The sequence below is a fragment of the Ictidomys tridecemlineatus genome, chromosome 8 (assembly GCF_052094955.1).
Source record: "Ictidomys tridecemlineatus isolate mIctTri1 chromosome 8, mIctTri1.hap1, whole genome shotgun sequence".
NCBI lineage: Eukaryota > Metazoa > Chordata > Mammalia > Rodentia > Sciuridae > Ictidomys > Ictidomys tridecemlineatus.
The window spans coordinates 155,691,247-155,714,283 of NC_135484.1; the positions used below are offsets into that span (position 1 = coordinate 155,691,247).

Below are 23,037 nucleotides of genomic sequence, written 5' to 3' on the forward strand. Positions count from 1 at the left end.
ATAACACTCTTGACATTTCCTAGTCACAAAGACCATAAAGAATAACTTCACAGTATAGAAACTGGAAAGATTTCACCTTATCCAAAATATCAAGGTCAACCTCATCAGTAACGAGATAAAGCAACTCCAGGTGCCTTCTAACATTGTGCAGAGAAGAACACAGAACCTTTGTGGCACCATGCCCCAAACAGGAACCTGAATCTACCCAAGGAAGCCGGAGACACTCCCAGACTAAGGGATACTCTATCAGCAAATGCCATGGTTATCAAAGTCTGAGAATATGTCATACAATAAAAGAGACATCATAATTAAACAAAACGAATAATGCCAGATTGGATCTTGGACCACAGACACCCCTCCTTTGCTAAGAAGGACATTATTGGAACAACTGGCTAAATTTGAATACTGTCTGGAGATTAGATAATAGTACTATATGAATGTTTATTTCTTGATTTTAATATTATATTGTTAATTGAAGGAAATATTTTTGGTATTTTGTCTTTTGAAATGCGATAAGCAATTGAGTATTTAGGTAGGTTTCCTCAATTAGGGTTCCAGGAGAGAATGAAGTACTACAGAAAATATATTTGAATAACTATTTGCTCAATTCTCCCAAGAATGGCAGGTAGCTAGTAGCACTGTGCATGTACACATAGGAGAGAAGTTAGGACTTCAGGACCTACTTCTTTCACAGTGTAAGAGACATTAGGTCCTCAGATCACTTTCAAATTCTTAAAAAAAAAAAAAAAAAAAGTACATATCTGTGTGTATATACAGACATATAAAATCATAAAGCAAAATGTGATACAATGTTAACATTTAGAGAACACACGTGAAGGTTATACAGGCATTCTTTGTATTATTTTGCAATTTAAAAAAAAATCTGAAATTAGGGGGTCAGGGTTGTGGCTCAGTGGTAGAACGATCACGTGTGGGGCTCACATGTGGGGTCCTGGGTTCCATCCTTAGTACCACATAAAAATAAATAAATTAAACAAAGGTATTATGTCCAACTACAACTATAAAAAAAAACCTGAAATTATTTCAATATTAAAAGGTTAATCTCTGAAATCACATTTTGGTTCAAATTCCCACTGTGCTCCTTTGTGGATGGAAGAACCTGGGTAAGTTACTTAAATTTCCCAACTTCTTTGATAAAATAGGTAATACACATGCTTCAAGGCGTTGCAATGAGAACCAAGATAAGGGGCAATTAATCACTGAGTAACATCCCCAGTCCTCTTTTTTTTTTTTAATTTTGAGGTAGGGTCTCACTAAGTTGCTGAGGTTGGCTTTGAACTTGCAATCCTTCTACCTTAGCCTCCCATATTGGTGGGATCATAGGCATGCGCTAACCACTAACATTTATTGAGCTCATCCTTTGTACCTGACTCTTGTATCAAGTCTGCCTCAAAACCCACTAAGATAATAAACTAAATAAAAAGACTCAGCCAGTTAATGATTAATAGAAAGACATGGCAATATTAGGGGAAAATATATGCAGAAATGTTAGAAGGGAAGAATTTCAATTCAGAATCATAACTAAATAGATATGCAGGCATGCAGACAAATAGGTGGTACAAAATGATGGGTTTATGGTATTTTGTCTTTTGAAATGTGGTAAAGTTCAAAAGGAGAGTTCAATATAAAGGATTCTGAGTTTGATCATAGGCTGGCAAATTAATCAGATTATTCCCTAAAGTAATAAATCTAAAGTATCATATTTGACATAAATAACCAAGAAAGTATGGGGCACCAAGAAGAAAAACTTGAAAAAATAAAGATATTAATTTCCCATTCATGTATTAAGTTTGAAATATAAGCACCTATACAATGTAGATGGGTTTTCAAACTCAAAGCAGACCATGACATTTTCCTAGTTTAAATGCTGTTTCCTATCACATTCAGAAAATGCAGACAAAGTCAGAAGCCAAAGTTTTTATTGCCCTACAAAATGTGTCATCTCTGCCTCCCTTCAGTCTCACAAGATACCTCAGAGATATCACTTTTTCCTTCTGCTTAATTGCTACAAGTTGTTTGTTCCTTTGATTCAAGTTTCTGCCTGAAAATTACTTCCTCAAAAAGCAGCACATCTTGACTACCTTTATCTAAAAATAGCTCAAGTTATTTGTCCTATTTTATTTTTCTTCATGCACTTTTCTCAATTCAACTTTGTAATACACATTTTATATTTGTTCATTTATTTGATTCTCTTATTAGAATGTAACATCTAGGGGCTGGGGATGTGGCTCAAGCAGTAGCGCGCTAGCCTGGCATGCGTGCGGCCCGGGTTCCATCCTCAGCACCACATACAAACAAAGATGTGTGTCCGCCGAGAACTAAAAAATAAATATTAATAAATAAATAAATAAATAAATGCACCAACGGATTTTTTTAAAAAAAGAATGTAACATCTATTAAGGGTAGGATCTAGTCTTTTTTTCACTGCAATTTCCTTACCATCTAAAATACATTTGCTAAATAAATAAAAAATATGAAGAAACAAATATCAGAACAGAAAAGGGCTATCATCCTTTCATCTCCAGTAGCAATACAACAGGCTATGCCAGTAGACCCAACTGGTCCATCAGGCAAACCCAAATACCCTCCTCCCTCTACAACGTTTCTCTTTCTCCATCCTAGGAAGAGACTGGTATTCTCATGTGCAGGGTCAAAGTGTACAAAATCATCAGACAGGCAACAAAAGCCTCCCAAGCAGACAGGCTGAATTACAAAGCTTAAGAGTTCAAGGTTATCTTTATAGTGAAAGTATGTATGAGACAATTAAAGTCATTAATTAAAGCATTACCTAAAAAATAAATAATGCTTACATTATAGGCCCTTGGTTAGGAATAAGCTCATTTATTTTGCATTGATTACAGGGGATTACCTCACTTATTCTTCCCAAGAACCCTATAAAAGAGATATTAATACCAATGTTTGTATCTTCAATAGAAAATCTGATGCTCGGGGCAGTTAGCTAATCACCCCAAAAAGCTAGTTAGGGGTTAAGTATATATCTTCTGACACCAGAGCCTGCCTAAGCACTGGGCATATTACGTTCTTTGTGTGGCATATTAGTCAAGAAGCAATAATGTAAGTTTATCATGAAAATGCTGGCAAGACAGAAAGAATTAGAACACATTCTTGAATTGATAGGGCACACTGCTCAGTCTTACAGCTTTACTGTGTTAAGGGCTAGGAACATTCTTTCTCCACTGGTTTTCTCCCATTCTTTTCTGTTCTACCCTCAAATCCAGAGTTATATATGAACGCAGGGCTTAGGGCAGGTGAGGCCCACATCTAAGCTCAACAACTCAGGAGGCTGAAGTAGGAGAATCATAAGTTTGAGCCAATCTGGGCAGGACCTGTCTCAAAATAAAAGGCCAGTACTACAAAAACAAAACAAAACAAAACAAACCCCAGGCCGGTGGCTCAGGCTTATAATCCTGGTAGCTTAATTTGGGAGTCTGATCACAAAATCAAACAGCCTCAGCAACTTAGCAAGACCCTGTCTCAAAATATAAAACAAAAAAAGGGCTGTGGTTAAGCACCCCTGGTTCAACCCGCCCCCACCAAAATAAGAAGAAGAAGAAAATATACATAAAGTCTGGTATGCCACTTACCATAAGAAAGATTCAAGACTGTATTCCTTTTGGCTCTAAAAGGTCTCTAGACCAGAACTATTCACAATACTCAAGTCCTCCCTCTCCTAAAAGAAAAAATAATGTTCAAGATAACTTCGTGAGACTTATAATTTTTCTAGTGCTATTTAAATATTGGTCCCAAACTAGGCGCCATGGCACACACCTTTGATTCCAGCTACCGGGCAAGCTAAGGCAGAAGGATCACAAGTTCAGGGCAGCCAGGTCAACTTAGCCAGACCTCGTCTCAAAATTAAATAATAAGAGGACTTGAGGTGTAGCTCCGTGGTGGAGTACTTGCCTAGCACGTGCAGGCCCTTGGTTTCATCTTAAGCGCTGGAAAAAAGAACAACAACAACAACAACAACAACAAATTAATAAATACTGGTCGCATTTACTCTCCAGTCTGGTGAGCATCCTTGCAGCGTACCTTACACCTCTTTCCACCACTGCCTACATGGTTTTCCTGTAAGCAAACCTGCTAGAAAGTTCCTTCCTGACCTGCTCCATACAAAATGTCAAGACTCGCTCGGCATTCGACTTCCTAACAAAGCCCGAGGCCTTGCTTTTCCGCTTTGAATCCCTCTCCTTCTGCCAACTGCTCTGGTCGTCATTCTGTCAACCTCCAGGTCAAGGACCCCTTCTTCTGATCCTACAGACGGCGACGCGCCGTGACCAGTGTAGGTAACACAGCTACCTGTGATGCCGGTGTCCACCAGGCAACGGTCAGGACGAACCACCCGGACTCGGCCCAGCGCGGGGCGCCGCCGCACAGGAGGCAGGGGCCGTCCACGTCCGCAAAAGCCGCGTACGCCGGCAGCAGCGTCTCCCGCCCTCACCCGCGTCGACCGTGCCGACGGGCTGCGCTTTCAACCAGCTGAGGCCTTCCACGGTCCCCGGTGAGTGCGGGCGCAGGACCCGCTAGGCGCAGAAGCTGTCCGCTCCCGATCGGCCCCGCACGCCGCCGGCCGGGTCCGGCCTTCCCCGCACTGCGCCACCCCACACGCCGCGGGCCCGGCTCGCCTTGCCTCACCAGCGCCGCCCCGCACAGACCCGCACGCCGCCCGGCCCACCCGGGTCCGTAGCTCACCCGCCCGCGCCGCCCCTCGGCCTCAGAGGACACTTCCGGTGCGTCTCAGAGGCTCGCATCCGGTTCGCGGCGACCGCAGCCTCGGCATCGGGGAGCGACTACCCGGCTTCAGGAAGGAAGGCGAGCGGGCCTGGAAAGCCGACAACAGCCAGAGCCACTCCCGCCGCCCCGCTCGGCTGGGGCCGGAAGTCCGCGGGGTCTCGGGGCCGACCCGGCCGGCTGAGCGCGGAGCCCTCCGGGCCCAGCTGGGAAGCAGCCGCCTCAGCCCCGTCCTCAGTCACGTGACGCCCGCTCCAAGAAGGGCCGCCGGGCCTCTCGGCCAATGGAGGCGGGCGTCGGGGGCGGGACCTACGTGGGGCCCGGCGCGCGTGCGCGGCTTGCGGCTGCGATGGGTGAGCTTCCTGAGGGGGCGGCGCGGAGCGTGAGGGTGTTTAGGCCTGGACCCGAGCCCGCTGGATGCTGCAGCCGTGGAGACGCAAGCCAAGGTGTGGACGGGACCAGATTCCGAGGCGCGCAGGCGCTCTCGATCCCTGACGGCGGCCAAGGTTACACTCGGCGCTCCTGCGGGAGCGGTGCGGAGGGCTGCGGAGGTCCGGGCCCTTCTGGCGGGGCTTCTCGGCCGGCCGGAGCAGAGCCGAGACCTCCTGCGGCTTTCCGTAGTGCGTGCTCCTGGCCCGGTGTCCCGTGGTGGAAGCTGTGCACAGCCCTGAGACCTCGGAGGGCAAGGCTGAGTGCCAGGACTGTGGGAGACTGGGTTGAAGCTGGTCCTGGGGTCGGGGGCGAGACAGCAACCCCTGCACGCGCAGGATCCATCTCGTCCTGGCTCCCGCAGTCTTCTGCAGAGGACCGCAGCTTCCTTGCTTCCTTCCTGCCTCCTTCCCTTTCCCTCCCTCCCTTATCATTTTGGTCACGCAGTCACGTATAAACATACAGTAATAATGTCTGTTGCATTCTGTTGTCCTTCCTATCCCCCACATCCCCTGCCCTGACCTCCCTTCACTTCCCTCTACCTAATCTAAGGTAACCCTAGTCTTCTCTAGTGTCTCCCCACCACCACCACACGAGTTAGCATCTGCGTATTAGAGGAAACATTCGCCTTTGGCTTTGGGGATATTTGCAGCGTTCTTATTTTCATTTGTTTTAAATGGAAACTTACAAGTAAGGCGAAAATATTCCACCTAGGGTCATCTCAATATTTTAGTGATGTTGTTTAGTAAGTTTTTTTTTTTGTTTTTTTTAGAGTGTATGTTGTGGTACCAAGTACTATTTTCATACATTATCATTCGGTCATAATAAATTGAAAGAAATGTGTATTACATTCTTAGAAGGAAGATGGTGCCCAGAGAGATTAACTTCCCAAGTTCACATATTTGGTTACTGGTGAAGCTGAAATTGAAACTGATGGTAGGTCCTGTGCTTGGGATCATTATTACTTATGGTTAATTCAATAGTGGAATGTATTGTAGAGAAGACCTGGAATAAAATTAAACGGGATTCTGAGCCTGCATTGCACATAAGGTGGTCTGAATAATTGTTGAACTCTTCAACCTTTTCTTTAAAGAGACGTTGGCTGAAGCAGCACTCATTTTATTTGTTTTATTCATTTACCACTTATTAAGCACCTGATACTATGTTGGATATTAGGAGTTTAAAAGCAAGTAAGACTCAGTTCCATTTCTTTAAGACTCGCAACCTAGTATAGAGACCTTAGGTGTCAAAAACAATATGAGGCAAAAATGGAAATTTATACTCCGTGTAGATATGAAATGTCAAAATACATACTACTGTCACCTTAACTGAAACGAACAGATAAAAATTAGAAAAAAATAGTGTGAGGTAGAAGTTGCATAGGGCAGTCTGGGAACATAGGTCAGAAAAGACTGGAAGAGAAGGTACGGTAAATGAATATAAACTAGGAGTTAACTGAATGTGAGACTGCATAGGAGACAGGAAATAAGTCCCAGAAATATTAGAATAAGATCCCAATTGGTGGGCTTTATAGGAAATGAAAACCTTTCCTGGAATTTCAAGTATGGAACTAGCTCAGCTATCCCTGAGGTTAAACATCTTTAAGAAGTGTTTTTGTTGTTGTTGTTTGTTTTCTGTAAGTGTGGAGCTAGGAATAGAGAATAAGGACAAATAGCCATGGAACTCAGTGGTAACAGGACACATCTTAACTGGGTTGCTGTAGGAACTGATCCTTAATCATCTCAGTGTGGCCTGTAGAGGAGACTAATTTTCTTAGTGGTATCCCTAAATTAAACAGAAATATCCAGATTTAAATTTTCATTATTGGAGGAGAGGGACCCAAGAGAATCATTTCGGAATAAGTACAAGAAAGACACTAACTACATGACAGTCTGTGTTTGGGAGCTAAGATGTTGGAAATGGCTGGGTCCAAGGACATGTTTTTCTTTATACGTCCCCTATAGAAGCACTGCCTGGTGATTGTGGAAGCAACCAGTTTTGGCTCACAAGTTGGAATTCCAGAAGTGCTTTCAGAAAATCTTATTTAATAATATGAGCCTTCAGTAAAATCTTTGGGCAAAGGGTTGGAAAAAGCTGTTTGACAAGTTGGGGCATTGCAGTGAAGACTTTCTATACCTGAAGGAATGTTGCAGAAAGAACAGAAAAAGTGTACAAGCAGGAGATGGGAAGAAGTGTTGCTAATGGACAAATGACTAACCTCACTGTGGCCCAGAAACAGGAAACATATTTCCTTTTTTTTTTTTTTTCCTTTCTCACTTTTCAGGTGGATGACCTCAAATTCTATCATTTATGTTGCAATTGGTGCTGTTGAGCCTGGGGTGAAAAAAGGAGTGAGAACCATGAGGTGTCTGAAACTAGGTAGAAAAAAGCCTGGGTTGTGAAAGTTGAAACATTTATAATAATTCTATTCAGACAATTGAAAATAATGTTGCCTTTTTACTTTTAAAGATAATTTAGTAAGTTTTTCTGCCAGGGTATCATCAGTGTTTTATTTTGAGGGAAGGTAAAAATGTATGCAATTCCTGAGTGAAGAAACTCAGGAATTATTATTTAAAATGCCCAAAGCCATGGGTTTTCTAACCCCAAAATATCCACATGATGTGTATTATGAATTCTCAGTTTTTATGAGAAAAGGATGTGAAATCAAAACACACACTTATGGGTGCACTAGATGGATTCTATTATGATTTTAATTCTGTACTTTTAAGGACAACATTAACAGAATTTCTTGCCTTTTATAATACCACCAACATAAAAGAAATACATTTGTATTTCGTTTGTATGAAAATTCAAAGGCAATAATTCGGTTTTAAAAATCTATAATCTAGAAGCAAGGGATTTCTTTGTTGAAGAAAACTGGACTGATCAAACCATTTAATTTTATTAGGATTTTTAAGCTTTGAAACTGACATGAATATGAAATAAACAGTGCCAATATTCATGGTATAGTGAAAAATAGTTAATATTTGGTTTTATTTATCCTATTAGCAGTTTTTAAATGCATACTACTAGTTTTTTAATTTTTACTGAATTTTTCCCAAAATTGTTTAATTCTTCAATGGTCATTTAAGATGAAAATAGGGATTAAAAGTAGTTGTTTTTGCATGAAAAGTGTGTGATTTACAAGTTTAAATTACCCCCCCTTTTTTTAAACAGATGGAATTAAGTTTGTCTTCCATAAATCTCAATTTTCAGCTTCTTGACTATGTTAACTGTAATTGTCAGTGTTGCACTGATCAATCAGCATGTGGAAACACATTGTTCTACTCTGTCAATTAAACATTTCTTTGAAAGTGAACTACATTGATGAGAAATTTATTAAAAATTTAGGGGCTGGGATTGTGGCTCAGTGGTAGAGTGCTTGCCTAGCACCGGCGGGACCCGGGTTCGATCCTTAGCACCACATAAAAATAAAGGCATTGTATTGAGTCCATCTACACCTAAGAAATAAATATTTTAAAAAAAATTTATTCTGTTTCTTTAGATTTTACAGTTGCATATGTAAAACTGGTTTAATAAACGTGTGTCCAAAAAATAAAGACAATGATGACATTTTACATTTTGATTTTTTAAAAAAGAATAAGCAGCAAGCAAATGAGGAAAACAAAGATAGGTCATTATTAAGGGAGGAGAGTTTCATTTAAGAAGGTATTGTCAGCAGTGTCAACTATTGCAGAGATATTAGATGAGATTAAACATGAAAGACTTGGATAATGTTTACATGATATGAACTATGTCCCAAACACTGTTATAAATACTCTATTAAATCTTAAATTATCAAGCAGTTTATGAGATCTAATAAAATAGCCCCATTTTACAGTAAAGGAAAATGAGGTTCAGGGAGGTTTAGTGATTTAAGCAAGAACCATACAGCTGATAAGAGGCCTAGTGGGGAGAAATGTGAGTATGTTACAAGCAACTCTTGACTATGAATGAGAACAGAGAGCCCTTAACTGCCATAGGACTCAGGACCCACACAGGGACAGGGCCTAGGGCTTGGGGGGCGGGGCCTGGCGAGAAATGTGAGTGTATTACAAACGGGAAAACATCAGTAGAGAATGAAAACTCAGGAAAGGGGCATTTGATAAAGAGAAGCCCACGGGGCAGAGTCTGGAGTCTGCAGTAAGGGAACGGAATCAGCTTTAAATGGAAAGATAATCTATTGCTTTGGTCATTGTAACCCTATTTGTGGAATTTGGAGGGAGGAGCCCCAAATGGCCACACGTACCATATTCATCAAGCTCCCAGTCTGTTCTCATTTACCAGAACCTGGTTCAGATCAGAGGAGTGACATTTTCACAAAAAATAGCCTGATTTGATGCAAAGTTAATAACATTTCAAAAATGAATCACCATTAAAGGTTCAACTAGAATTTTGCTTTTCACCTGATTTTCTGGGGTATCAGATTTTCCCACCCAGGTATAAAAAGAATGAGCAAGTTGGTGTAAAGTTAATTTAGAGAGCTCATCTTTAAACTGTGCTATTTGCATCCACCATATAATCTAGCTGAGCACTGGAAACAAAAATTAAAAACTTGATTCTTACCTTTTAAAATCATAATTGAAAATGAAGTAAATATGCTTAGTTTAGAGGTAGCAAGTTGATGGGTAAAAATACTAGTCTTGTAATCTTGGAAGTCAACATCCACCAGTAGTGACTTTCTTTTTTATTCAACAAAATCTTAAGCTCAGGTTCCTTTTCTATTCATTATCCACTGTCAACCAGGTTGAACTCTGATTTTCCATCCTTGGGCCTGGTTTAATTCACTAGACTATATACCAGACAAGTAAGCACTTTGGAGAAATTGAGTTATTCTGCTGGGCAGTGGTGCAGGGCAGTGGGCATCAGAGAAGACTACAGAAAAAGGACAGAATGGAGAAAGCAAAACTTCCTTTTGGAAATCTGGACGGAAGCAAGTGGAGATTTGGCCATATCTGAAGGCTCTATTCAAAAGTCCAGGAGGCTAGAAGTCCAAGGTCAAAGTGTGGACAGGTTTGGTTTCTCTTAAGGTCTATCTCCTTAGCCTGCCAATGGTCACCTTCTTGGGTCTACACAATGGCCCCACTCCTTCCTCACAGAACATCTCTCTCTCCCAAGGAGAACTCAAGGAACTAAGTCAAGCTTCTGTCTTGGCTTTCAAACTCATGGCCAGCCTCTTGCTGGACATGTCTGCCTATACTGGGTATAAGATTTCTTTGACGGGTGACATTTAGCAGCATCTGGACGTCTGTTTTGAAAGTGATCTCTGGGATTCCCTTGGTGCAAAGGGTAAATGACCCTGTGACAGCAATAGAGAATAATTACTCTGTGATACGGGCCAGATCTCTTGTCAGGTAGAATACAGAATATAGGCCTCTGTGTAGGCTTATTCGGAAAAATCCTTGTTGTTTTAACCACTCTGCCAGGTTGTTATGGCAGCCCTAGTAAAGTTATATGAGCTGAAGAGTTCTCTACATTATCAAAATGAAATATTTAGGAGAATGTATTTTGCTATAAGAACCAGGAACTGAAACTTTGCTTATCCTGTCACTTCCTAAGGTGAAGGGATGGCTCCATTCCCTCTGGACCCTCAAACTTCATATAGACCTGAGATAGGCCATATCTTCAATAAATTACGAGTAGAATGGATGATGGAATGAGAAGGAAGAGAGACATTCAAGAGAGGTTGTAGAAGTATTCTGTAACACTTCTCAGGCTTTCTGGTGTTAGGACCCTTGTACTTGTAAAAGTTATTTTGATTATCAAAACAAGAAATACGGCTGGGCATGGAAGCACATACCTGTAATCCCAGCAGCTAGGGAGGCTGAGGTGGGAAGATCACAAGTTCAAAGCTGGCCTCAGCAAAATCGAGGCACTAAGCAACTCAGTGAAACCCTGTCTGAATAAAATACAAAATAGGACTGGGGGTGGCTGGGGTGTGGCTCAAGGGGTAGCGGGCATGCACAAGGCACTGGGTTCGATCCTCAGCACCACATAAAAATAAATAAAGATATTGTGTCCACCTAAAACAAAAAAATAAATATTAAAAAAAACAGGATTATGTTCTTTTATATATATACATATACATATATATGGCTGGGGATGTGGCTTAGTGGTTAAGTGCCCCTGAGTTCAATTCTGGGTACCAAAAAAAAAAAAAACAACCAGAAGAAATACAAATGGCCAACAAATATATGAAAAAATATTCAACACCTAGCAATTAGGGAAATGTAAATCAAAACTACTACATTGAAATTTCATCTCACTTCAGTCAGGATGACAGTTATCAAGAACACAACAGGATGTGGGGGATCAGATACTCTCATACATTATTGGTGGGACTATAGACTAGTACATCCACTCCAGAAAGCAGTATGGAGATTCCTCAAAAAACTAGGAATGGAATCACCATATGATCCAGTTATACCTCTCCTCAGAATGGATCCAAAAGCTCTACAATCAGCATATTGTAGGGAGGCATCCATATAAATGTTTTTAGCAGCACAATTTACAATAGCCCAGCTTCAGAACCAACCTAGGTGCCCTTCAACAAATGAATGAATAAGTAAAATGTGGTATATATGCACAATGGAGTGTTACTCAGCTATAAAGAATGAAATAATGGCATTTGCTAGTAAATGAATGGAACTGGAGAATATTATGCTAAGTGAAATAAGTCAGATCCCAAAAGTCAATTTTGGAAGCTAGTCCAAAATAAAGGCGTGAGGAGGGGATCCACAAAAGGTGTGGAGGGGGTGAAATTCCATTAAAATAGGAGAAAGATTGGTAGACTAGATGAAGGGGATTCAGGGGGAGGGGGAAGGGATTAGGAAGAATAGTGGAATGAATTTGACCTAAATTTCCTATGTGCATATATGAATATACCATAGTGAAGTTTGCCATTATGTATATTCACAAGGCATTACTTAAGAAAAAAATTATAATAGCAGAAAATAGAGAAAGAGAACCGGGGTGGAGGAGGGGAGGAAAGTCATTCTGATTGTGTATTCAACAACCCCAGAACCTTGATCAGGGAACTATAAGTAATATTTTTTTGACACATTAAAAATATTGTGAGCCCAAAGGTCTTTGTAAATGATCTCTATCAATACTTACTATGTTAAAAATAAAAACTGAAACTTTTAAAATGTTTGTTAGTTTTGTTTGAAATAATAATGATCAACCTATATTGTATTTTTTTTTCTTAGAGAGAGAGAATTTTTTAATATTTATATACTTATTTTGTTTTCTGGCGGACACAACATCTTTGTTGGTATGTGGTGCTGAGAATCGAACCTGGGCCGCATGCATGCCAGATGAGCGCGCTACCGCTTGAGCCACATCCCCAGCTCCCAACCTATATTGTATTTTTGAAGCAAACATAACAAGAACAACTTTTAACTCTTTATTGACTAGTTTATTGGAAGACAGCTATATTTTTCTGTTTCCACATTTAAATTTTTGAGATATGTTTTTATAAATAGGAAAAAAGTGGCATTGCACAGTTCTGTGGTCAAAGAAAAATCACATTTTAATTATATACAATTCATATTGTATGATTTAAACACATTTTAAATCATATTTTCCAGGTACTTATGGACATTCTTTGAATTTTTGATTTGACAGGTGGTAATTTCTTTAGGGTTGGGTTAATGACATAGAGTCTAAAGTGATATCACTAACTTTGATGTGTGATTTTCTGACATCTTGGTAATATTGATTCACTGAGGTATTTAGCTCTTCCAAGTGTCAAAACATTTCAGTATATAATATCAAACAAGTATAAAAGAACGTTCATTAATACAGTCTCATCAGGAAAAGTGATTGGATGTTAAAAGCTTAAAGTTATCTAAATGAAGAATTTCACTTGAATGCTATTTTTTTATTCTACATCATGTACAACCAGAAGGATGAGAAATTATACTCCAACTATGTATGATGTATCAAAGTGCATTCTACTGTCATGTGTAACTGATTAGAATAAATAAAGGAAAGAAAAAATACTGCCAGTTATTTTCCCTGAAGTGACAGTCTCTTTTCCCCTCCCCCTAGACAATGCCAATAACCAAAGTTTGCATCTGTTATAGTTTTGACTGTTACTTGTTCTTTCAAATATAGATGATGTGCAATGAAACAGCTCGGAGGATTCACAGCTCAGAAGCCACCAAGTCAAGCGTCTTATTTAGGTACCTAGAAGAGGTGCTTTATCTGCACTTACCATTTATACACACAGAATACTGGAAAGATGAGTGCTTCAAGGTGGAGACTTAATAAAACGAACATGTTCTCCAGTCTCCAGCAGCTGTCCCGGTTGTGGACCTGGTGACCACTGGCATCACAGAGTGTGGCTGCCGTGACCCACACGAAGCGCAGGACTGTCACCCATCAGCCTTTTTCATAGTAAATGGTCTTGACGTTATGAAAATAGCGTTGGCCTCCTCGTTTCCTTTTACGATTTTGAAGGTCCTGAGGCTTTTGCTCAGGCCTGGCTTTGCAGTTGAGATAAGGGCAGACATTCCAGCGCTGCACTGTCCCTCTGCTGCGTAGACTTGTTTTCTACAGGGTCCATGGGGTCAGACCCTCCTTTGGCTAACTGGTGCTTTGCGGTGAAGCCACTCTGCACCTCGGATCTTCCCCAACTCCGAAGTCCACGCTCTGGCTTCTACAGAACGCAACTGGCCGCCCTTGTTTGTCAGGTCAATCCTCATAGAGACTCAAGGAGCAGAGATCTTGTCATGAGAGCTCTCTGGTAGCTCGAAGCCAGCGCATCCCTGAGACCCAGACCCTCAGCCCGGCACAGACCTGCATCTCCTGCTCCCTCCCCGGGCCTCCTGCGTAGCTCGTGTAGTCTGTGGGACTCCTCCAGAAGGGGCCAGCCATGTCAGTGTCAGCGTGGAAACTGGGGGAAAGCAGAAAGAACGGATTTACACAGATGTTCCCTCTTCTGTGTGTGATAAAATAAAAAACTGGAAGATGAACAACAAAAAGTCTGTGATTTCTGCATCTGCATCCCGGTGTATGACTCCGAGGTGGCCACCCAGGTTCCAGCGGTTCGCCCGTGAAAGGGAAGAGGTGCTGGCACCTATACGTTTGGGGCCTGGACATTTCGTGCTTGGCTGCACTTGGGGCTGCACCCCAGCAGGCGCAGGCGCGACCAATATCAGTTGTAGGTGGAGAAGGCGGCTGGTGTAACGTTTTCAAGGATAACTATCTGCACGTGAAAAGCTGACTTTGAGATTCAAATTCAGAACCTTTAGATTTGGAAACTGAAGCGCCACCCACTGCAATAAGACAGCAATGACTGCTGTCTCCTGGTCAGATTCTAGGAATCATTTATTTTCGTTCCAAGAATGGACTGTTTTCTGGATTTCCAGCTTTTTTTTAATGTAGGGTTACTAGTTCTCCAAAATATTCCCAAACAAGTTGCATGGATTCATTTTTAATCCTGTACTCAAAAGAGCCTCATGGTTATGGAAGGCTTGGGGCACCTACTGAGAAATGGTGCATGATGTCTGTCTGGAATGTCCCGTTTTTAAATATTGATCCTGGTCTTTAGTCATATAAATTAATAAATTGACTAAAAAAATTAATCATTCGCTTTGAGCCAACTCTTATCCCTGCTCTCAGCATCTGGTGGATAAAAGTGAAAAGTGCCACCAGGATTGGAAAATAATTTGAAAATCTCTTTTATCAAGGTTTTAGGACTGTAACATACTCAGTTCCTGGATTGGACATACAAATTGTCCTTATAGATGAAGACTGCTGTGGGGAGTCCAGAGACTTTGGTTGAGGTTGGGAATAAAGAATACAATGAATTCACTTTTTCTTTTTGGTTTTCTTTTGAAAAAAAAAATAGCATACTGTGTAGGATAATTACTTTATTTAAAATTTTAGTGTATTTTTGGATAGATAACAAATTCACAGTTTGATATTTCCAAGTTTTTTCAAAAGGTGACCCAAGTGTTCCCAGGCAGTTGATACCCAAACCAAAATGCGAGCAGTGTTCTGAAATGCTTGTGTGTGTTTCTAAAGCTACTTAAAGTATGTACAAGGAATTATCTTAAGTACCTAAATGTAATTTTTGCAATTGACAGCTTTTTATACAGTGTAAATACTTGTTTTTATCAATGGGTTTTGAATTTATGTTTCACCATACTTCACATCATTTATGGGTTTCCAGTCTCTTGATGTAAGGAGTGCTGCAATTAGTAATTTCATATGTACATTTCCTGGCACATGTTTAAGGGTTTCTATAAGATGAAATCCTAGAAGTGGAGTGGCTGGGTCAAAGGATATGTGTAACTTCAATAGATTTGCCAAACTGCTCTCTGTAGGTGTGGTACAAAGTTTGGAATGCACTGACAGTGAAATAAACTGGTTCTCTGTGGTCATGAAGAAAATATACCACATATGCTAGAGTGGCTTTTTGCCTATAGTAAAGACAATTCTCAGAGGAAGTGTCAGTTGTTCAAATGACCCAATGTTTTTATGCTCACATTTTGGGACAGGAATGACAGCTCTTTGAAAATGGCTGGAAGAAAGCCGAGTCCCAGAAACATGCGGTTCTTTGGGGTTACAGACACCAAGAAGGACAGAAATGGGCAGCCTGTACCCATGGGTCTTCCCAACACCTACTTCCACTGGGGCCTGGAGGAGGCGAGTGCCTTTCTTTCTTCCTCCCAGGACTTAGACCACTTTTTCCTTTGGTAGCCTTATCTGGCCTTATCAGGTGTCTGCCGAAGTCTGCTACAGGCAGGAACTTGGAATGATTCTTTACACCCTGGCTAGGGCAGCTCAACTGGGGCAGACCCAACAGTCAGGTCCTTCCAGGAGAGAGGCCCAGAGCTGGGCACATAGCAACTCCTGCCTGGGAGATCCCAGAGCTGTGTGGTCAGGGAGTAGGGATCAGGGGTACACTGTGTGTAAGGAAAGGAACCCAGAATAATGATGGAAGGAAATGTTCCTAAGCCCTTAAGCCTCAAAATGAAAAATAAAGGTAAAATTAAATAATGCAACCAAGGAATAAGCAGCACTGTCCTTTGTGTTCTTAGTGGCATGTGTGAGCACACTTGTGGCTTTAGCAAATGTTGACTGAGTCTGAGTCAGGCGGCTGGACACCTGGCTTTTTCATATTTTTCTCCCAGAAGCCAAATCTTTGGCAGTAATTACTTGAGGTTGCACCTTGTTATAATCAGCAAATATAAAACGGTGTTTGTATCTCTTCACCCCATTCCTTTTGATCATTTTCAAGGCAACTATTGCAATTTCATTTTATGGGATGAGGAGCTAAACTGCTAACTTAGAAAAGAGGATTTAGGCAAGTTCAAGGTCCCAGAGAAATGAATCCATAGAGAGTGAACAGCTGGTGAATCACATTTTGGAAGCTGAGGGACTCTGAGCATTCTCTTGTAAGCACAATGTTGCCACTGAATGATGTTATACTGGATTTGTAACATGACCAAATTTGCATTTTAAGAGACAATAGTGGTGAGGTTGGAGTTGTGGCTCAGTGGTAGAGCGCTTGCCTAGCATATGTGAGGCACTGAGTTTGATCCTCAGCACCATATAAAAATAAATAAAATAAAGGTATTGTGTCCATCTACAATTAAGGGGCGAGGGGAAGACAACAGTGGTGCCTGTACAAGAGATGGTTAGAGATGAGTCAAGTTTAAGAGTCAAGGGAAGAGTTAGAGCATTATCGCAAGCCTGGCAAAGATGCTGAACAAATTTACAGAGCAAAGTAAACTCACTCATTCTTGCAACACATTTAATACAGGCTGGCTTTAGCTGTATCACCTGCCATGCTGGATAATTCAGCCATGGTCAAGATAGACAGTAGCCTCACATTTCTGTGTAAGGAGACAACACTAAAAATAAAACAGCTAATAATTCCAGATGTAATGGAAGTGAAACATTTGATATGATTTAAAGAAATCATCTTGAGAGAAATCTAAAAAATGTGAAAAGTCAGGTACGTTGAAGACTCCTGAGCCTTCTAAGAAGAGGCAATAGTTATGCAAAGGCCCTGGAACAAAATTATCTTGGGTTATTGAAGGGGGGAAATATAAAGAAGCTAATGTTCCTAATTTAGATATGAGTAGAAACATTAGGCTTTGTTGTGGAAAAAAACTACAGATGTTTTCTGAGTTGGAAAATTTCATGGATACTGTTTGGTGCCTTTCTCCCAAGTGGATATTCTTCAACTACAGAGGTTTGAGAAGATAAATTATTAGGTTATTATCATGTTCTGTTAGTCCTGAAATACTCATGCAGTGTGCAAGTAAACATTATCAGTGAGGGATTTAGGGATGAAGGTTGGAACTCAGGAGAGGAGGTCCTCTAGAATTCAGATAGTAGCTGTAGTCAAAACCAGGAGAAAAGAACTACACAAGGTGGTTCTACTCGACCTGGTAGCATGTGGCTATAAAGTGCTTGGAATGCAGCTCAGATGAAATGAAGTGAGCCCTAAGTGTAAAATACACATTGTATTTTGAAAGTAGTAAGAGAAAAAGAATGCAACATTATTACTTTAATAGATTTTATTTTTAAAGCAGTTTTATGTTTAAAGAAAAATTAAGCAGAAAGTATAGAGTTCCCACAAGCCACATCACCCTTACTGTTTCCCAGTGCAATATTTGTTACATTTTAAATAATAAGTGGACTCATGTTAATGTATTAAATAACATTAAGGTTCTCTCTGTGCTGTACACTCTATGGGTTTTGACAAATGTTAGGTATCATACAGAGTAGTAATTCATGCCAATTCTTTCATCCTATGGAAACTCCATCATCTATTGGATATATGCGTGCGTGCGCAGGCGCTCAGTACTGGGGGTCAAACCTAGAGGCTGAAGAATGCTGGACGCTCTACCTCGAGCGCGTTCCCTGCTACCCCGGGAGGTAAAGGCGTGCGGAGGAAAAGGCCTGGAGGATGCAGGCGTCGATCCTGCCACCTCTCGCATGCTAAGCGAGCGCTCTACCGCTTGAGCTAATCCCCCGCTGCCGCGCGGCCGGAGCGCGCGGCACAAGCGGGCCACCTTCCCAGTTCCCGGTGCGGGGATTCGTGTGGGTCCCCAAACAGGGTGAGACTGCGCACAGAGTCACTGCCTGGGGCGAAGCCCCGCTAGCCCCGAGGTAAAGTAAGAGGGATCCCCAAGGCAGATCGGGGATACAGTGCACCTTCCTGACCTCCGTTCCAAGGGTGCAGGCGCTGCCTGGGGCTGCTCCGGGGTGAGGCTGTCACTTGGAGTTTCTGTGGGTTTTGACAAATGTTAAAGTTCGGTGTCATTCGGAGAAGTAGTGCATGCCAGTTCCCTCACCGGCGGTCGTGGGCAGGGGTGCAGCGGCCGCTTTCCTCAGACCCGCCTCAGCCACCCGCGCCACCTCGCGGGCGGGACGCAGATCCCTCTCTGCCTTCTACTGAAGCCTGAGTTTCACAGACCCGCACCGGAGCGCGGAAGACCGGCGGCTGGAGAGGGTTTGTTGTTGTTGTTTGTTTTTGAACCCCGCCTTTCTTTTCCTGGTACATTACATTATAGTTGGACATAATTATGGAGTTTGATGTCACATATTCGTACAGGCGCTCAATGTAACGATGGGATCCGCACTTCCCCACTCCCTCGTTCCCTCCCACCCTTGGTCCCGTCCCTCTACTGATCTCCCTTCATTTTTCATGAGATCCACACTCACCTTTTCCTTTTTTCCTTTCCAGCTTCTGCATATGAAAAAAAAAGACTCTTTTTAAAAATTTTAATTATAAATTTGTTCTAATTCGTTATATATGACAGTAGAACATACTATTCTTGACCTTCTGAGTTTGCCTTATTTTGCTTAACATCATATACACAAGTTCTTTTCATTTTTTTCTGACATAATTTTTTCTTTATGGCTGGATAAAACTCCATTACACAATATATACCACATTTTCTTTATCCAGTCATATGTGATGGACACCTAGGCTGTTTCCAAAGTTTGGTATTGTGAATTTTGCTGCTATAAACAGGGGTATGCATGTATCACTATAGTGAGATGACTTTGATTCTCCAGGAAAAATACTGAGGAGTGGTATAGCTGATCATGCTTAGTCTTTTGAGGAACCTCCATTCTGATTTCCATAGTGGTTGTACTAACTTATGATCCTACCAACAGTGTCAAAGTGTTCCTTTTTTCCACATCCTCTCCAGCATTTATTATTATTTGTATTCTTGATGACTGCCATTCTGACTGATTGAGGTGAAATCTCAGTGTAGTTTTGATTTGCATTCCCGATTGCTAACATGTTGAACATTTTTCCATGTATTTGTTGGCCATTGGTATTTCTTCTTTTGAGAAGTATCTATTTAATTCATTTGCCCATTTAGTAATTGCATAATTGATTTTTGGTTTGAAGTTAAAAAACAGTTCTTAGTATATTCTACACATGAATCCTCTGTCAGAAGAGTAGCTAGAAGAGATACTTCCCCTTCTATAGATTCTCACTTCACATTCCTAATTGTTTCCTTTGCTGTGCAGAAACTTTTTTATTTTACTCATCCCCTTAACGAACTCTTGACATTATTTCCTGAGTTTCAGGGGTCCTGTTGAGAAAGGGGTTGCTTGTTTCTGTGCTGTGCTTGTTCTGGAATGTTGACCCCACATTTTCTTTTAGGACTTGCATAGTTTCTGATCTAATTCCCAGGTCTGTGGTCTATTTTGAGTTGATTTTTGTGCAGCATGAAAGATAAGGATCCAGTTTTTCTTCTACAGAGAGATAACTAGTTTGTGGCTGGGAGAAATTTAAAAGTTATTGGGTCTAAGTGAGAGTGCAGGCCTTGCCTCAGTTGGACTAAAGAATGACTGTAAGGAAAGTTAGAGAATGAGAACACTGCTGTCAGTCTCATCCTAGCTCTGGGTAGGTGTGGGGACATTGAGTCTGAAATAGCAGTTTCCTTTACCTGAAAGAAAGGTTACCCTCTCTCCCCCTGCCCAAGCTCAATAGGCAAAAACCCTTCCATATTTCTCTCTAATTGTGGACATGGAATCAACCCATTTGACCAAAGAGTCGTGTCTATCACAGCCTTTAGCTCTGACCCAAGTATCTCATTTAAACACGTTGAACTCCTTGCCCCTATCTCTTTGTTGATCCAAGCCTCTGGGTGGCTGTCGGTGGTGGAGAACTCCTACATTTTCTAGAGCACACATTCTTGAGGCTAAACTCACTTTCCTGCTCTAGGACTCTGGGAATGATGGAGAAACTTGGAGGAGTCTAGGAAGAGAACACTTGAGAATTTTAATCTCAGTCTGTAGATTTGTTCCTGAAGCATTTCTCAGCAGCAGGCATGGATGAGGCCCATGAACTGTAGGGAGAACGACTACTGTGGTCCAGCCCCATTCTTACTTTCAGAGTGGTTTATGGGTGCAGATATTAGCCACTGGCCTTCGTGAAACTGCAGATGGTTTGGGGACCATCAGGAGGGCCTTCCTTCATGGTCCCAGCTTATGAGGCATGCATATCCTAAGAATGGGAAATGGGGCACATGTAATTGATAAAACTATTTCTCTATTGCAGTCAACATAGGCAGAGCTAAAAGGAATCAAAAGAATAGAAGTGATGAAAAGGAGAAAAGAATGGAAGAAAGGCAGTCTTGACAGTAGGGTCAAGGAGGGCAAAGCCCCTGCAGCCAGTCTGCAAAGATCAACCGCCCTCTTGAGCATTCTGAGCTGAACACGGTTTGTCAAAGTGAATAAAATCAAAATCATCCAGACCCGTGTGCCCCCTCACACAACTCCCAGGCTGTTTCCTCACACTTTGTACCCAAAGGCTTAACATTTGGTTTTCTCACAAAAAAAAACTGTTTTCAACTTGTAGCTGATGCTTTCAAACATGACAAACCTGTGAGTGTAAGGCATGTACTAATCCTTCCCTATTTTGTTTTTGTATGTAACATATGATTTTCTTCTCTAATTTCGCAAAAAGAGTACGGTTCAGGGCGGCACCGAGCCAGAAGCAAATCTGGTGAAGGTGTTTACCGGGCACCAAGGACAGAGGGAGTGTGGAGTGAGGGGACAAAAGCTGGAGGATGCGGGCGTCGATCCCGCTGCCTCTCGCATGCTAAGCGAGCGCTCTACCGCCTGAGCTAATCCCCCTCGCGCCGGCTGTTCCTACAGCCAGGACACAATCTCCTTCCCTGCCCCTCTCCTTCCCGGCTGCTGAGACCGTCCGAAAGCTTTCCCAGCAGGCGAGCGCGGACGCGGCCCCTCAGACAGCAGCAGAGCTGGGAGGTAATGACTGAAAGCGGCAAAGGGAGACCCAGGACAGACGTCGGGAGCTTAGTTCTCACGCGGTTTCTCTCTCCCGCTGAGATGAAGGCGAATGGGGCCCCTAGTTAGCTCAGTGACTCCAAATGCTCTCTTGATGGCACCAAGAGCACTTTTCCCCAAGCCATACCCCATATATGGAAATAAGGTCAAATGTCTTTTGTATCTATTATATTTTTTCTCCCTCTAGGGGAACCGATATCATCTCTTACCCACCTCCTCCTTGAATCTGGAATGTGGTGCTTGTCCATTGAACATCAGATCCTTGAATTCAGAGGTATTTCCATTCTGTCGGTTTCCCAGGGCTGGCATAGTAAAGATCCCAAGCCCAAGGGCTAAAAAGACACTTACGGTCCTGGTTCTGGAGGTTGGGAGTCGCAGACCAAGGTTTCTGCAGGGCTGGGCTCTTTCTGGCAGCTCTAAGGGAGAATCCCGCCTCAGGTTTTCTGGTTCCTGGTGTTTTCCAAGGGTCTTGGGTTCCATTGCTTAGGTATGTCACCCCTGCCACTCTGTCTCCTCCCTGGGTCCTCACATCCCCTTCCTCTTTGCTTTATTTGTCTCTGTATCAGAGTTTCCCCCTTTTTTTTATGAGGACACCAGCCATATTACTTTGAGCCCACTCTAAGAGGGGCTTCATATTAAGTCTTTATGATGATGCTATTTCTGAGGTGCTGGGTTGGGAGTTAAACATGTCCTTTGGAAGGACACAGTTCAACCCCCAAAGTCATCATCTCAGAGTGTTTCCTCTGGGCTCTTGCTGTTCAACTCCCCACCCACCTTTGCCACACACCTACCTGCCTGTAGAATGTCTGTCAATGTCACTGAGTTTGGTCTGTTCTTGAATTTCATGCAGTTTGCACTATTTTGCGTCTGTTTTTGTCACTCAGTGTGTGACACATTTATTCATATTGTTGCATATACCAGTGTATGTTCTTCTTAAAACTGCTTACCTTTCCCTGTAGAGTTTGACAGAAAATCAGTGTTCCTCTACCTGCTGATAGACACTTAGTTACCTCGGAAAAAAGCTGCCATGAAAATCCATGTAGAGGGCTTTTGTGGGCAAATGCTTTTGTTTCAATTGAGTGAAAAGGTCATTGTTGGATGGAATAAAAGGATATTCTAAACTTGATAATAAACTCTTGGGTATTTTCCCCAAACTGGTTGATTCAATTTACATTACCACCATCAAAGTGTGACAGGTCCAATCTCTTCCCATGCTTTGAGCTCTTGATGTTATCAGTCATTTTAACTGTAACCATTCTAGTTCACATGCAGTATTGTTTGTGTTTGAATTTAATTTGCATTTCCCTACTGATTCATGTTATTGAATATCTAATGTGCTTACTGGCCACACATCTTATTTTGTGTGCATCTCAAATGTATATGTCATGTATTCATTTATTCATTTATTCCTCTCCACTCCAGTATAGAAGTAGTGAGAAAAAAGCATGTTTTCTTCCTCCCACAATCTTAAAGAGCATACTAGATCCCCCAAAATGAATGAATGGTGGCCTGATACTGTGATGCATTAGGAATGAT

At 41.9% G+C, this 23,037-nt stretch overlaps 1 protein-coding gene, 1 long non-coding RNA gene and 2 other non-coding genes across 6 annotated transcripts in view; 1 reads left to right on the forward strand and 3 right to left on the reverse strand.

Annotated features, from left to right (window-relative positions):
* Positions 1-5,015, reverse strand: part of Znf322 (zinc finger protein 322) — a 31,910-nt gene extending 26,895 nt beyond the window's left edge. The window contains exons 1-3 of one of the 3 annotated variants that reach the window (XM_013363649.4): positions 4,735-5,015; positions 3,811-3,980; positions 3,627-3,712 (exon numbers count right to left, since the gene is read on the reverse strand). The gene's annotated coding sequence lies outside the window, so the exon portion shown is untranslated. The other 2 variants (XM_005337071.5, XM_021734411.3) reach the window with 2 other exon arrangements.
* A 17-nt stretch (positions 5,016-5,032) lies between these two features.
* On the forward strand, positions 5,033-9,269 carry LOC120889229 (uncharacterized). The gene is made up of 2 exons (XR_005733133.2): positions 5,033-6,138; positions 7,487-9,269. It is a non-coding gene; the product is annotated as an uncharacterized LOC120889229 (long non-coding RNA).
* An 8,858-nt stretch (positions 9,270-18,127) lies between these two features.
* On the reverse strand, positions 18,128-18,200 carry Trnaa-agc (transfer RNA alanine (anticodon AGC)). The gene has a single exon. It is a non-coding gene; the product is annotated as a tRNA-Ala (tRNA).
* Positions 18,201-21,254: 3,054 nt separating this feature from the next.
* On the reverse strand, positions 21,255-21,327 carry Trnaa-agc (transfer RNA alanine (anticodon AGC)). Its single transcript has one exon. It is a non-coding gene; the product is annotated as a tRNA-Ala (tRNA).
* Between the last annotated feature and the right edge of the window lie 1,710 nt (positions 21,328-23,037).